This window comes from Stegostoma tigrinum, chromosome 27, assembly GCF_030684315.1.
Source record: "Stegostoma tigrinum isolate sSteTig4 chromosome 27, sSteTig4.hap1, whole genome shotgun sequence".
Classification (NCBI taxonomy): Eukaryota; Metazoa; Chordata; class Chondrichthyes; order Orectolobiformes; family Stegostomatidae; genus Stegostoma; species Stegostoma tigrinum.
The window spans coordinates 3,437,569-3,451,523 of record NC_081380.1 but is presented as its reverse complement, the minus strand read 5'-3'; the positions used below and the strand labels follow the sequence as shown (position 1 = coordinate 3,451,523).

The 13,955-nt window shown below is 50.9% G+C and overlaps 1 protein-coding gene across 5 annotated transcripts in view; it reads right to left on the bottom strand.

Annotated features, from left to right (window-relative positions):
• The window catches only part of camkk1a (calcium/calmodulin-dependent protein kinase kinase 1, alpha a), a 302,104-nt gene extending 289,067 nt beyond the window's left edge, over nt 1-13,037 (bottom strand). The window contains exon 1 of one of the 5 annotated variants that reach the window (XM_059655225.1): nt 12,988-13,037. The gene's annotated coding sequence lies outside the window, so the exon portion shown is untranslated. The remainder of the gene's footprint in view (nt 1-12,987) is intronic. The other 4 variants (XM_059655220.1, XM_048557282.2, XM_059655226.1 and 1 more) reach the window with 4 other exon arrangements.
• Nucleotides 13,038-13,955: the final 918 nt, after the last annotated feature.

The window sequence follows — 13,955 nt, the reverse complement described above, 5'->3', positions numbered from 1 at the left end:
CCGCGCGCGCGCTCCCCCCTCTCTCTCTCCGCGCGCGCGCTCCCCCTCTCTCTCTCTCTCTCCCCGCGCGCGCGCTCCCCCCTCTCTCTCTCTCTCCGCTCGCGCGCTCCCCCCTCTCTCTCTCTCTCCCGCGCGCGCGCTCCCCCCTCTCTCTCTCTCTCCCGCGCGCGCGCGCTCCCCCCCTCTCTTTCTCTCCCGCGCGCGCTCCCCCCTCTCTTTCTCTCCCGCGCGGGCGCTCCCCCCCTCTCTCTCCCGCGCGCGTGCGCTCCCCCCTCTCTCTGTCCCGCGTGCGCGCTCCCCCCCTCTCTGTCTCCCGCGCGCGCGCTCCCCCCTCTCTCTCCCGCGCGCGCGCTCCCCCCTCTCTCTCCCGCGCGCGCGCTCCCCCCCCTCTCTCTCCCGCGCGCGCGCTCCCCCCTCTCTTTCTCTCTCTCCCGCGCGCGCTCCCCCCTCTCTCTCTCTCTCTCTCCCGCGCGCGCGCGCTCCCCCTCTCTCTCTCTCTCTCTCTCTCTCCCGCACGCGCGCTCCCCCCTCTCTCTCTCTCTCGCGCGCGCGCTCCCCCTCCCTCTCTCTCTCTCTCTCTCTCGCGCGCGCGCGCTCCCCCGTCTCTCTCTCTCCCGCGCGCGCCCTCCCCCCTCTCTCTCTCTCCCGCGCGCGCGCTCCCCCGTCTCTCTCTCTCCCGCGCGCGCGCTCCCCCCTCTCTCTCTCTCCCGCGCGCGCGCTCCCCCCTCTCTCTCTCTCCCGCGCGCGCGCTCCCCCCTCTCTCTCTCTCCCGCGCGCGCGCTCCCCCTCTCTCTCTCCTGCGCGCGAGCGCTCCCTCTCTCTCTCTCCTGCGCGCGAGCGCTCCCTCTCTCTCCCGCGCGCGCGCGCTCCCTCTCGCTCTCTCCCGCGCGCGCGCGCTCCCTCTCGCTCTCTCCCGCGCGCTCCCTCTCGCTCTCTCCCGCGCGCGCGCGCTCCCTCTCGCTCTCTCCCGCGCGCGCGCGCTCCCTCTCGCTCTCTCCCGCGCGCGCGCGCTCCCTCTCGCTCTCTCCCGCGCGCGCGCGCTCCCTCTCGCGCGCGCGCGCTCCCTCTCGCGCGCGCGCGCTCCCTCTCGCTCTCTCCCGCGCGCGCGCGCTCCCTCTCGCTCTCTCCCGCGCGCGCGCGCTCCCTCTCGCTCTCTCCCGCGCGCGCGCGCGCTCCCTCTCGCTCTCTCCCGCGCGCGCGCGCGCTCCCTCTCGCTCTCTCCCGCGCGCGCGCGCGCTCCCTCTCGCTCTCTCCCGCGCGCGCGCGCTCCCTCTCGCTCTCTCCCGCGCGCGCGCGCGCTCCCTCTCGCTCTCTCCCGCGCGCGCGCGCTCCCTCTCGCTCTCTCCCGCGCGCGCGCGCTCCCTCTCGCTCTCTCCCGCGCGCGCGCGCTCCCTCTCGCTCTCTCCCGCGCGCGCGCTCCCCCCTCTCGCTCTCTCCCGCGCGCGCGCTCCCCCCTCTCTCTCTCCCGCGCGCGCGCTCCCCCCTCTCTCTCTCTCTCTCTCTCCCCCGCGCGCGCGCTCCCCCCTCTCTCTCTCTCTCCCGCGCGCGCGCTCCCCCCTCTCTCTCTCTCTCCCGCGCGCGCGCTCCCCCCTCTCTCTCTCTCTCCCGCGCGCGCGCTCCCCCCTCTCTCTCTCTCTCCCGCGCGCGCGCTCCCCCCCTCTCTCTCTCCCGCGCGCGTGCTCCCCCTCTCTCTCTCTCCCGCGCGCGAGCGCCCCCTCTCTCTCTCTCCTGCGCGCGAGCGCTCCCTCTCTCTCCCGCGCGCGAGCGCTCCCCCTCTCTCTCTCCCGCGCGCGAGCGCACCCTCTCGCTCTCTCTCTCGCTCCCTCCCTCTCGCTCTCTCTCTCTCTCTCTCTCTCCCTCACGCTCCCTCCCTCTCTCTCTCTCTCCCGCTCCCTCCCTCTCTCTCCCTCACGCTCCCTCCCTCTCTCTCTCTCTCCCGCTCCCTCCCTCTCTCTCTCTCTCCCTCACGCTCCCTCCCTCTCTCGCGCTCCATCTGTCTCTTCCTCGTGCTCCCTCTCTCGCTCGCGCTCCCTCTCCCTCTCATTCCCTCCCTCACTCTCACGCGCGCTCCCGCTCATACTTACTCTCTCACGCACGCTCCTGCTCACTGTTTCTCCCTCTCGTGCATGGACCCACTTGCACCCCCTCACTCTCTTGTGTGTTGACTCACTTGATTTCCTTCTCTTTCACTCCGCCTCGCTCTCCCTTTCTGTGTCTCTCTCTCTGTCACGCACACTCTTGCGCCTGTTCCCTCTCACACACACACACTCACTCTCCCCTCACTCTCTCATACGAACATTCACCGTCCCTCAGTCTGTCACTCTCTCACACATGCACACTCACAGTCCCCCTCTCACACACACAGGCATTCACACAAATCTCTGGGGTGAATCTGTGTTTGTATTTTTCATAAAGCACACATTTCTAGACAGTCGGTCAATGTGGTGTTTTATAAATTCCTATTTTAGACATGAGAACAGTCAGACTCCAAACCAGAACGCAAACAGATTCTGAACAAGGCCTCACATCTAACATGTATCATGTGACCTAAAAAGTCAACTCTTCTTCATAATGATAAAAACTCAGGATAGCGACTTCAAAGCAATTTAGGGGTTTACATATATATATGAATCAATTAAAACTTTCCAACGGATTAAAGATTTAACAGCATCTTAGGATTGTTTAGTGCATCTTCATCAGTGGTGTGACCTTTTGATCTTTTACTTATAAATTCTGTGTCTGATGCTATATCTCTCACCAACAACTGAAGGAGGAGTAAGGCTCCAAAAGCCTGTGTTTTCAAATTAACCCATTGGACTATTATCTGGTGTCATGTGATTTCTAACCTTGTCCACCCCAGTCTAACACCAGCACCTCCACATCTCAGTATTCTGTAAGTTTCAATGTGATCATCCCCTCAACCTTCTAAACTCCAGCGAGTACAGAGTCCTCAACTACTCTTTATATGACTAGCCCTTCATTCTCACGATCATTCTTGTAAATCTCCTTTGGACCCCCTCCAATGTCAGCAAATCCTTCCTTAGATAGGGGGCCCAAAACAGCTCTCAAAATGCTGTCTGAGCAGAGCCTTACACAGCCTCAAAAGTACATCCCTCCTCTTGTATTCCAGCCCTCTCACCACAGATGCTAACATTGCATTGAACTACTTAACCTGCATGTTAACCTTAAGAGAGTCCTGAACCATAACTAAGTTCTTTTGGGCTTCAGGTTCCGAAGCCTTTTCCTGTTATGCCTCTGTTCTTCCCACCAAAAGAGCATGATCTCACTCTTTCCCACATTGTATTCCATCCACCAATTCTTTGCCAACCCTCCTAGCCCACCCAACTCTTTCTGAAGCCTCCCTGCTTCCTCAACAATAACTGTCCCTCCACCTATCTTTGTATTATCTGCATATGTAGCAACATGATCCTCAGTTTCTCCGTTAATGTATAATGTGAACAGTTGTAGTTTCAACAAATCTCTGGTTTGTTGTCCATGCCACGTGATAGCGAGGCGAAGAACAGGGAGAGATATCAGCTGAACACATGGCTGCAGGCATGGTGCAGGAGGGAGGGCTTCAGGTATATGGATAATTGGGGCTCATTCTGGGGAAGGTGGGACCTCTACAAACAGGACGGTCTTCACTTGAGCCAGAAGGGTACTAATATCCTGGATGGGTAATTTGCTAGTGCCATTCACCAGGCAAAGTGTTTGATTTAGTGGTAGGTGAGCACTTTGGAGAGAGTGACCATAATTCGGTTACGTTTAGTTTAGCGATGGAAAGGGATAGGAACATGCCACAGGGCAAGAGTTATACATGGGGGAAGGGCAATTATAATGCGATTAGGCAAGACTTAGGAGGCATAGAATGGGTTAGCAAAATGCAGGGAATGGGGACAATCGAAATGTGGAGCTGGTTTAAGGAACAGATATTGCGTGTCCTTGATAGATATGTCCCTGTCAGGCAGGGAGGAAGTGATAAGGTAAGGGAACCGAGGTTCACTAAATAAATTGTATCTCTTGTTGAGCAGGAGAGGGAGGCTTATGTGACATTGAGACGAGATTGTTCAGATGAGACGATGGAGAGTTACAGATTAGCTAGGAAGGATTTAAAGAGAGAGTTAAGAAGAGCAAGGAGGGGACATGAGCAGTCATTAGCAGGTAGAATAAAGGAGAACCCTAAAGCTTTCTCTAGGTATGTGAGGAATAAACGGATGACAAGGGTAAGAATAGGGCCAGTCAAAGACAGAAGTGGGAAGGTGTATGTGGACCATGTGGAGATCGATGAGGTGCTAAACGAATATTTCTCATCTGTTTTCACTCAGGAAAAGAAGAACATTGTAGAGGAGAAGACTGGGGTACACGCTATTAGACTTGAAAGGATTGAAGTTAGTAAGGAGGATGTGTTATCAATTCTAGAAGGTGTGAAGGTAGATAAATCCCCTGGGCCAGATGGGATTTTTCCCAGGATTCTCTGGGAAGCCAGGGAGATGATGACGGAGCCTTTGGCCTTGATCTTTGAGTCACCATTGTCTACAGGTTTAGTACCAGAGGACTGGAGGATTGCAAATGTTGTGCCATTGTTCAAGAAGGGCAGTAGAGATGACCCAGGTAATTATAGACCAGTGAGCCTCACGTCTGTTGTAGGAAAAGTTTTGGAAAGGATTATAAGAAATAGGATTTATAATCTTTTAGCAAGCAACAATTTGATTGGAGATAGTCAACATGGATTCGTCAAGGTTAGGTCATGTCTCACAAACCTCATTGAGTTTTTTGAAAAGTTGACCAAGCATGTGAACGAGTGTAGGGCAGTTGACATGGTGTACATTGACTTCAGTAAAGCCTTTGATAAAGTTCCACATGGTAGGCTATTGGAGAAAATACAGAGGCATGGGATTGAGGGAGATTTAGCAATTTGGAATAGAAACTGGCTTTCTGTAAGCAGGCAACGAGTGGTGGTTTATGGAAAATATTCAGCCTGGAGTCCGGGTACTAGTGGTGTGCCTCAAGGATCTGTTTTGGGACCACTGCTGTTTGTCATTTTTATAAATGATTTGGATGCAGGCATAGGCGGATGGGTTAGTAAGTTTGCACTAAAGTCAGTAGAGTGGTGGACAGTGTGGAAGAATGTTGCAGGGAGGCTTGGATAAACTGCAGAAATGGGCTGAAAGGTGGCAAATGGAGTTCAATGTAGATAAATGTGAGGTGATTCACTTTGGGAAGAATAATAGGAAGGCAGAATACTGGGTCAACAAAAAGATTCTTGGTAGTATGGATGTGCAGCGGGATCTTGGTGTCCATGTACATAGATCCCTGAAAGTTGCCACCCAGGTTGATAGTGCTGTTAAGAAGGCATACGGTGTGTTAGGTTTTATTGGTAGAGGGATTGAGTTCCGGAGCCGTGACATCATGCTGCAACTGTACAAAACGCTAGTGCGGCCTCACTTGGATTATTGCGTACAGTTCTGGTCACCCAATTACAGGAAGAATGTGGAAGCATTGGAAAAGGTGCAGAGGACATTTACCAGTCTGTTGCCTGGTCTGAAGCAAAGGTCTTATGAGGAAAGGCTGAGGGACTTGGATCTGTTCTCATTGGAGAGAAGAAGGCTAAGAGGAGATTTAATAGAGACATACAAGATGATCAGAGGATTAGATAGGGTGGACAGTGAGAGTCTTTTTCCGAGGATGATGATGTCGGCTTGTACGAGGGGACATAGCTACAAATTGAGGGATGATAGATTTAAGACAGATGTCAGAGACAGGTTCTTTATTCAGAGAGTGGTAAGAGCGTAGAACGCCCTGCCTGCCAATGTAGTTAACTCAGCCACATTAGGGGCATTTAAACAATCCTTGGATGAGCATATGGATAATGATGGGATAGTGTAGGGGGAGGGGCTTAGATTAGTTCACAGGTCGACGCAACATCGAGGGCCAAAGGGCCTGTTCTGCGCTGTATTGTTCTATGTTCTATGTTCTAACACTGTCCCCAACAGACCTCCACTAGTCACTGGCTGCCATCCTGAAAGAAACTTCTTTATCCCTACTCTCTGCCTTTTGTCAGTCAGACAATCCTCTATTCACACCAGTACCTTGTCTCTCATTTTATTTAACAGCCTCCTCTGCAGCACGTTGTCAAAGACCTTCTGGAAATCCAAACAGATCAAGTCCACTGACTCTCCTTTGTCTTACTTGCTCGTTACCCTGATGATCCAAGGCCTTATTGCACATTGTACCCAAATCTGCTGATTGTACAAGGACAGGTGGTGGAGCAAGTTGTGAGCAGGATGCAAAGATTCTCTAAATTATTTACATGGGTAAAGTGACTGGGCGAAAACCAACTAGGCAGATGGAGCATAATGTGGGAAATGGTAAGGTTATGCACTTCAACGGGATAAACAGAAATGTTTAAATACAAAGAGACTGCAGAATTCGAATACTGCAGTACTAAGGGATCTGGACATCCATGTACATGATTTCTGAAGAAAGGTCTAGGCCTGAAACGTCAGCCTTCCCGCTCCTCTGATACTGCTTGGCCTGCTGTGTTCATCCAGCTCTACACCTTGTTATCTCAGATTCTCCAGCATCTGCAGTTCCTAATATCTCTGATTCCTGGGCTGGTAGGGTGATCTTAAGAGGAAAGTTTGAACAAGTTGGGCCAAAACTTATTGGAGCTTAGAAGAATGTAAGATGATTTTATTGAAACATACTAGATTCTTGAGGGATTTGGCAAGGTAATTGCTGACAGGATATTTCTCCTAATGGGTAAATCTCAAACTAGTGGGATTTCCGTTTCCAGGATAAGATTCCTGATTTCGGTAAATGGAAACAAACTCCCCAATTTCTGTTACATGGTATCCCAATTTACAAATGTCTAATATATGAGCATTCATATTTACCAACACAATCCCAAGGGTGTCATTCTAAAGATCTAAGACATGAATGTTTCCTGTACTTACAAATGGCTATTTCATATCGTCCTGCCTTGTGTTCCAACTTGTGTACATGTCAACTTGCTGGTTTTTGAGACAATAATCTCCCTGATTTTTGTTATTGGAAACAATAATATCTTGACTTCAGTTATTTCACAACCTTTCCGTTACTAGTTTTGGAGATATTCTCTTGGATTTCTGTTACACGTTCTCCCTTATTTCCATTATTAGACAGTGTGATTTCACATATTGGACACTTTCCCTGATTTCAGTCATGGGATCACTTTTCCTAATTCTTGATTTTATAGTCCCACTTCCCAATTTTGGTTATTGAATACTGTCCATGATTTCTATTATAAAGGTATACTCTCTATAATTTAAGTTTAGACTTGCTCCCTAATTTTTGGAATCTACACTGCCCCTGTTTCTGTTATCTTGTGCTCTCTACTTCATTCTCTCCATTCTGTTATTGGAGACACTCTCTCTATTTCTGTTATTGGAAACTCTTACCATTATTTGTTAATGGAAATAACCCCCCTGATTGCTGTTATTGGAAACTTCCCGCATGGTTTCTCTTATTGAAGACTGCACCCATGATTTCTGTTATTGGTGACACCCCCCAATAATATCTCTTATTGGACACTTCACACCTTCCTGATTTCTTTTAGTGTGGACACTCTTCTCCCCTACCCAACCCCCGTTACTGAAAACTGGAGTCACCTTCCCCCTCCTGATATGTTACTGGTGATACTACCCCTCCCCACCAATATCTATTACTAGGAACACACTCACCCTCATCACCGCCCCAATTTCTGTTTCTGCAGAAACTCTTCCCTCTCACCAGTTTCTGTCACTGGATACACTCTCCCCTGCATGATATCTGTTACTGGAGTCACTCCCTTCACCCCCACCTTTTATGTAGTTGAAGACTTACTCTCCCTCCTCCACCTTTTCTTTGACTGGAGACACTCTCACTCTACACCCCATTTCTGATAGTGGAGATACTCTTCCCCCCCCCCCCCCGTCACCTCTGCCACTGGACATACTCTTCTCCCCTGCCCCTCACTTCTGCCAGTGAAGACACTCTTCCATCTCTTCACTTCTGTCACTGGAGACAGTCTTCCATCTGTTCTCTTCTGTCACTGGAGACACTCTTACGTCTCTCACTTCTGTCGCTGGAGACAATGTTCCGTCTCTCACTTCTGCCGCTGGAGACAATGTTCCATCTCTCACTTCTGCCACTGGAGACACTCTGTATCTAACCCCCGCTTCTGTTACTGGAGACACTTTTCACAACCCACCACCCATCCTAATTACTGACATCGGAGATGCTCTTCCCCACAACTTCTGTTACTGTGGACACTCTTCCCCAACTAATTTCTGATGTTGTAGACACTCTTCCTCACTGAGCTGTGATACTGGAGACACTGTTCCACCCTGATTGATGATATTGGACACACTTGACCCCTAATTTCTGATAGTGGAGGCACACTTTCTTCCGCTGCCCCCCCCAAAAAAGTTCTGATACTGGAGACACCATTCCCATCTGAATTCTGACACTGGAGACAGTCTTCCCCCCTCATTTCTGATACTGGCGACACTTTACCCCCTGAGTTCTGATACAAGAGACACTCCAACGCTCCTCATTTTTGATACTGGAGACACTCCTCCATCCCCCGCATTTCTGATGCTGGAGACACTGTTTCCCCCCTTATTTCTGATATTGCAGACATTCTTCCCCATTTAATTCTGATACTGGAGACACTCTTCACCCCTCATGTCTGACACTGCAGGCACTCTTCACCCCTCATTTCTGATACTAGACACATTCTTCCCCATTTAATTCTGACACTGGAGACACTCTCCTCCTGCCCACTGATTTCTGGCAGACTCCCCCTCACCCTGATTTCAGACGCTGGAGATACTCTTCTCCCCCGCCCCAATTTCTGACACTGGAGATACTCTTCGCCCTTGAATTCTCTTATTGGAGATTCTCCCAAACTTCTGTTCTTGGAAACTCACTCCCTCATTTCTGTTTTTGGAGACACTCTTGCCCCTGATTTCTGTCAATGGAGACACTCTTGACCCTAGATAACATGGTGTAGAGCTGGATGAACACAGCAGGCCAAGCAGCATCTTAGGAGCAGGAAAGCTGGCGTTTTGGGCCTAGGCCCTTCATCAGAAATGGGAGAGGAGAAGAGGGTTCTGAAATAAACAGGGAGAGACAGGGCGGTGGATCAAAGTTGGATAGAGCAGAAGATAGGTGGAGAGGAGACAGACAGGTTAAAGAAGCGGGGATGGAGCCAGTTGAGATGAGTGTAGGTGAGGAGGTAGGGAGGAGATAGGTCAGTCCAGGGATGATGGGCAGGTCACGGGGGCGGGATGAGGTTAGTAGGTAGGAAGTGGGTGTGAAATCCACATTGATACCATTGGACTGCAGGGTTCCCAATCTTGCAGCCTAATGGTATCAATGTGGATTTCATAAGCTTCAAAATCTCCCCTCCCCCCACCGCATCCCAAAACCAGCCCAGCTCGTCCCCGCCTCTCTAATCTGTTGTTCCTCTCATCCATCCCCTCCTCCCACCACAAGCCGCACCCCCATTTCCTACCTACTAGCCTCATCCCACCCCCTTGTCCTGTCCATACTCCCTGGACTGACCTATCTCCTCCCTACCTCCCCACCCACACTCACTTTTACTGGCTCCATCCCTGTGTCTTTAACCTGTACGTCTCCTCTCCACCTCTCCTCCTTTATCCATCTTTGATTCGTCTCCCCCTCTCCCCCTATTTATTTCAGAACCCTCTTCCCCTCCCCCATTTCTGATGAAGGGTCTAGGCCCGAAACGTCAGCTTTCCTGCTCCTAAGATGCTGCTTGGCCTACTGTGTTCATCCAGCTCCACACCTTGTTATCTCGGATTCTCTATCATCTGCACTTCCTATCATCTCTGATACACTCCTGACCCTGATTTCTGTTATTGGTGACTACTCCCATGATTTATCTTATTGGAGACTCCCCTGCTCCCAATTTCACTTGCCTTCCCCAACCATAATCTCTTACTGTAGACTCCTCACTGGCACCCAACAGATTTCTGATACTGAAGATACACTTCCACCCAGATTTCTGTTACTGAAGACACTCTCCCCATGAATGTTCTTTTTGGAGACTCTTCCTCCCAGATACGTTACTGTGGACACTCCACCCCGATTTCTCTTATTGGAGACCCTCCCCCTGAGTATTGCTGTTGCAGACATTCTCTCCCCAAACAATCTAGATTTCTGATACTGGAGACACTCTTTCTGCGCCACCCCAATTTTTGATACTGGAGACACTCTCTGTTTCTGTTATTGGAGACACCCCATGACTTCTCTTATTGGACACTCACCTCCCCTTCGATTTCTGTGATTGCAGACACTCTTCCCCCAATTTCTGTTGCTGGAAACTCCCCCGATAGTTTCACTCAATGGAGATTTTCCTGACCGAGTTCTGTTACTGGAGACACACTTCCCCCAATGCCCCCTCCCCTGCCTTCCAAGATTGGAAGCACTCTCCTCCCGAATTCTGTTACTGGAGACACTTGTAGGCACACCACACCTCCCCAGCACGGTTTCTGTCATTCATGACACTGTCCCCCTCGTTTGACTTATTGGAAACACTCTTCCCACTCGTTTCTTATTGGAGATGCACCTGTAGTCATCTTCCAGGATTCTGTTGACTCTGGGACCGTCCCTGCTGATTGGAGGGTGGCTAATGTCACTCCAATATTCAAACAGGGACACAGAAAGAAAACAGGGAATTATAGACCAGTGAGACTAAGGGAAAATTCTCAAATCCATTGTTAAGGATTTTATAGCAAAGCACTTGGAAAGCAGTGGCAGGATCAGACAGAGTCAGCATGGAGTTATGAAGGGGAAATCAAGTTTGACAAATCTGTTGGAGCCCTACAAAGATGTAACTAGTAGAGTTGACAAAGGGAAGCCAGTCGATGTAGTATGTTTGGATTTTCAGAAAGCGTTTGACAAAGTCTCACATAAGAGATTAATGTGCAAGATTAAATCGCATGGGATTGGGGCAAGTGTATTGAGATGGAAAGGAAACTGGTTGGCAGAGGGAGAACAAAGAGCAGGAATTAACAGGTCCTTCTCAAACTGGTAGGCAGTAACAAGTCAGGTACCACAGTGATTGGTGCTGGGACCCCAGCTGTTCACAATATATGTTAATGAGCATGCTGGTGCAGCTGGCGCTAAAGAAAGCAAATGGTATATTGGCCTTCATTACAAGAGGTTTTGCGTAAAGGAACAGGATGTGAGGTTGCAGTTGCAGTTGTACAGGACAGGGCCTGGGTGAGGCCTCACCGAGAATACTGTGTGCAAGTTTGGTCTCATTTTCTGAGGAAGGATTCTCTTGCTCTTCAGGGAGTGCAGCAAAGGTTTATCAGGCTGATTCTGGGTACAGCGGGTCTGAAATATGAGGAGACATCGACTAGATTGGGATTGTTTTTCTACAGTTCAGATGAATGAGTGGAGTCACATAGACTCTTATCAAATTCTAACAGGACTGGACATATTAAATGCAGGAAGGATGTTCCCAATGGTGGACATGTCCAGAACCAGGGCTCACAGTATGAGGATTGGGGTAGACAGCTCAGGACGGAGATGAGGAAACATTTCTTCACCCAAAGAGTGGTGTGCCTGAGGAAATTGTTACAGCAGGAGGTACGTGATACCAAAGCAATGAATGTATGCAACTAGATATAGCCCTTGGGGAGAATGGGATCAAAGGTTATGGGGAGAAAGCAGGATTAGGCCAGTGAGTTGGACAATCAGCCACGATCATGATGAATGGTGGACCAGGCTTGAAGGGCTGAATGGTCTCCTCCTGCTCCTATCTATGTTTATATCAGACACAATCTTTTCCCCCCGGCTTCCGTCGCTGGAGACGCTCCATTTCCCCCCCCCCCCGGTTTCCATCGTTGGAGACGCTCCCTCCTCCAGGTTTCCATCATTGGAGACGCCCTGGTTTGGGTCAATGGAGATGCTCTCTCCCCCACATTTCTGTCACTGGAGAAGTCCCTCCCCCAGTTTCGGTTATTGGAAATGCTCCGCGCCCCCCCCCCCCTGGTTTCTGATATTGGAGACGCTCTCTCCCCCCGGTTTCTGATATTGGAGACGCGCGCTCTCTCCCCGTGGTTTCTGATATTGGAGACGCTCTCTCCCCCTGGTTTCTGATATTGGAGACGCTCTCTCCCCCTGGTTTCTGATATTGGAGACTCTCTCTCCCCCTGGTTTCTGATATTGGAGACTCTCTCTCCCCGTGATTTGATATTGGAGACGCTCTCTCCCCCTGGTTTCTGATATTGGGGACTCTCTCTCCCCCCGGTTTCTGATATTGGAGACTCTCTCTCCCCCCGGTTTCTGATATTGGAGACGCTCTCTCCCCCTGGTTTCTGATATTGGAGACGCTCTCTCCCCCTGGTTTCTGATATTGGAGACTCTCTCTCCCCCTGGTTTCTGATATTGGAGACTCTCTCTCCCCGTGATTTGATATTGGAGACGCTCTCTCCCCCTGGTTTCTGATATTGGAGACTCTCTCTCTCCCCCTGGTTTCTGATATTGGAGACTCTCTCTCTCCCCCTGGTTTCTGATATTGGAGACTCTCTCTCTCCCCCTGGTTTCTGATATTGGAGACTCTCTCTCCCCCCCGGTTTCTGATATTGGAGACTGTCTCTCTCCCCCTGGTTTCTGATATTGGAGACTCTCTCTCTCTCCCCCTGGTTTCTGATATTGGAGACTCTCTCTCTCCCCCCGGTTTCTGATATTGGAGACTCTCTCTCTCCCCCCGGTTTCTGATATTGGAGACTCTCTCTCTCCCCCCGGTTTCTGATATTGGAGACTCTCTCTCTCCCCCCGGTTTCTGATATTGGAGACTCTCTCTCTCCCCCCGGTTTCTGATATTGGAGATGCTCTCTCCCTGATCACAGTTTCTTTTTGAGACTCTCTCTCTCTCTGTGTCTATTTCGGTTATTAGGTTCTGGCTCCGTACCAGCCGGTGATTCCTACCTGTTCTCCCCGCCGCCGCTGTTCTCGCGCTCCTGTATCGTGCCCGCGCCCCGCGCGCCGCCGCTGTTCTCGCGCTCTTGCATCGTGCCCGCGCCCCTCGCGGAGCTTCCGCTGGGTCCCACCGCCCGCACCTCCCAGTCCGGGCTGTCCCGCGGTCCGCAAGCTGTGTGCGGATGCTCGACCTTGACTTTGATCGGTCGAAAACCAGGGATGTTTGTTTAATGAAGCAGTGGTCACATCTGCAAAAGAAAAACAGTTATCGCCCGATCGTGTTTGGCTGGTTCGTCGGGGAGCCGCAACAATTTGCATTTATGTAGCACCATCACTGAAATTCAGGCGTCCCGGCGCATATCACATTGCTGCAATCGAAATCAAGTTAAACCGGAGTAGTTGCGGCGGGTTAGTCATGATAAGCGAGATAACAAGGTGGACAGCTGGATGAAAGGGACAAAAACAAAGTTGCTGGAAAAGCTCAGCAGGTCTGGCAGCATCTGTGGAGGAGTAAACAGAGTTAACGTTTTGGGTCCCGTGACTTTCTCAGAACTCACTAAGAATTGTCTCTTCCTAGTTTTTCGCTGGTGCTTGGGAGAACAGCCAAATAGTACATCATCTGTTCTTTATTCTGTCGTTCACTCCCTACTCCATCCTCCTGTCTATCTTCCGAATAGAAACGGACAAATTTCCCAGCCACCATCAGTTCAGAGGAAGGGTCACCGGACCTGAAACATTAACCCTGTTTTCTCCTCCACAGATGCTGCCAGACCTGCTGAGCTTTTCCAGTGACTTTGTTTTTGTTCCTGGTTCACAGCATCCGCAGTTCTTTTGGTTTTTATTTTGTACAGCCGGATGAACACAGCAGGCCGAGCGGCGTTGTGAGTAGCATGGTAAACCAGGGGACAGACAGACAGACAGACGGAGAAGGGTGAAGGGTCAGACAGGACCTAACAGCCCAGGTCACTGAAAGCGGA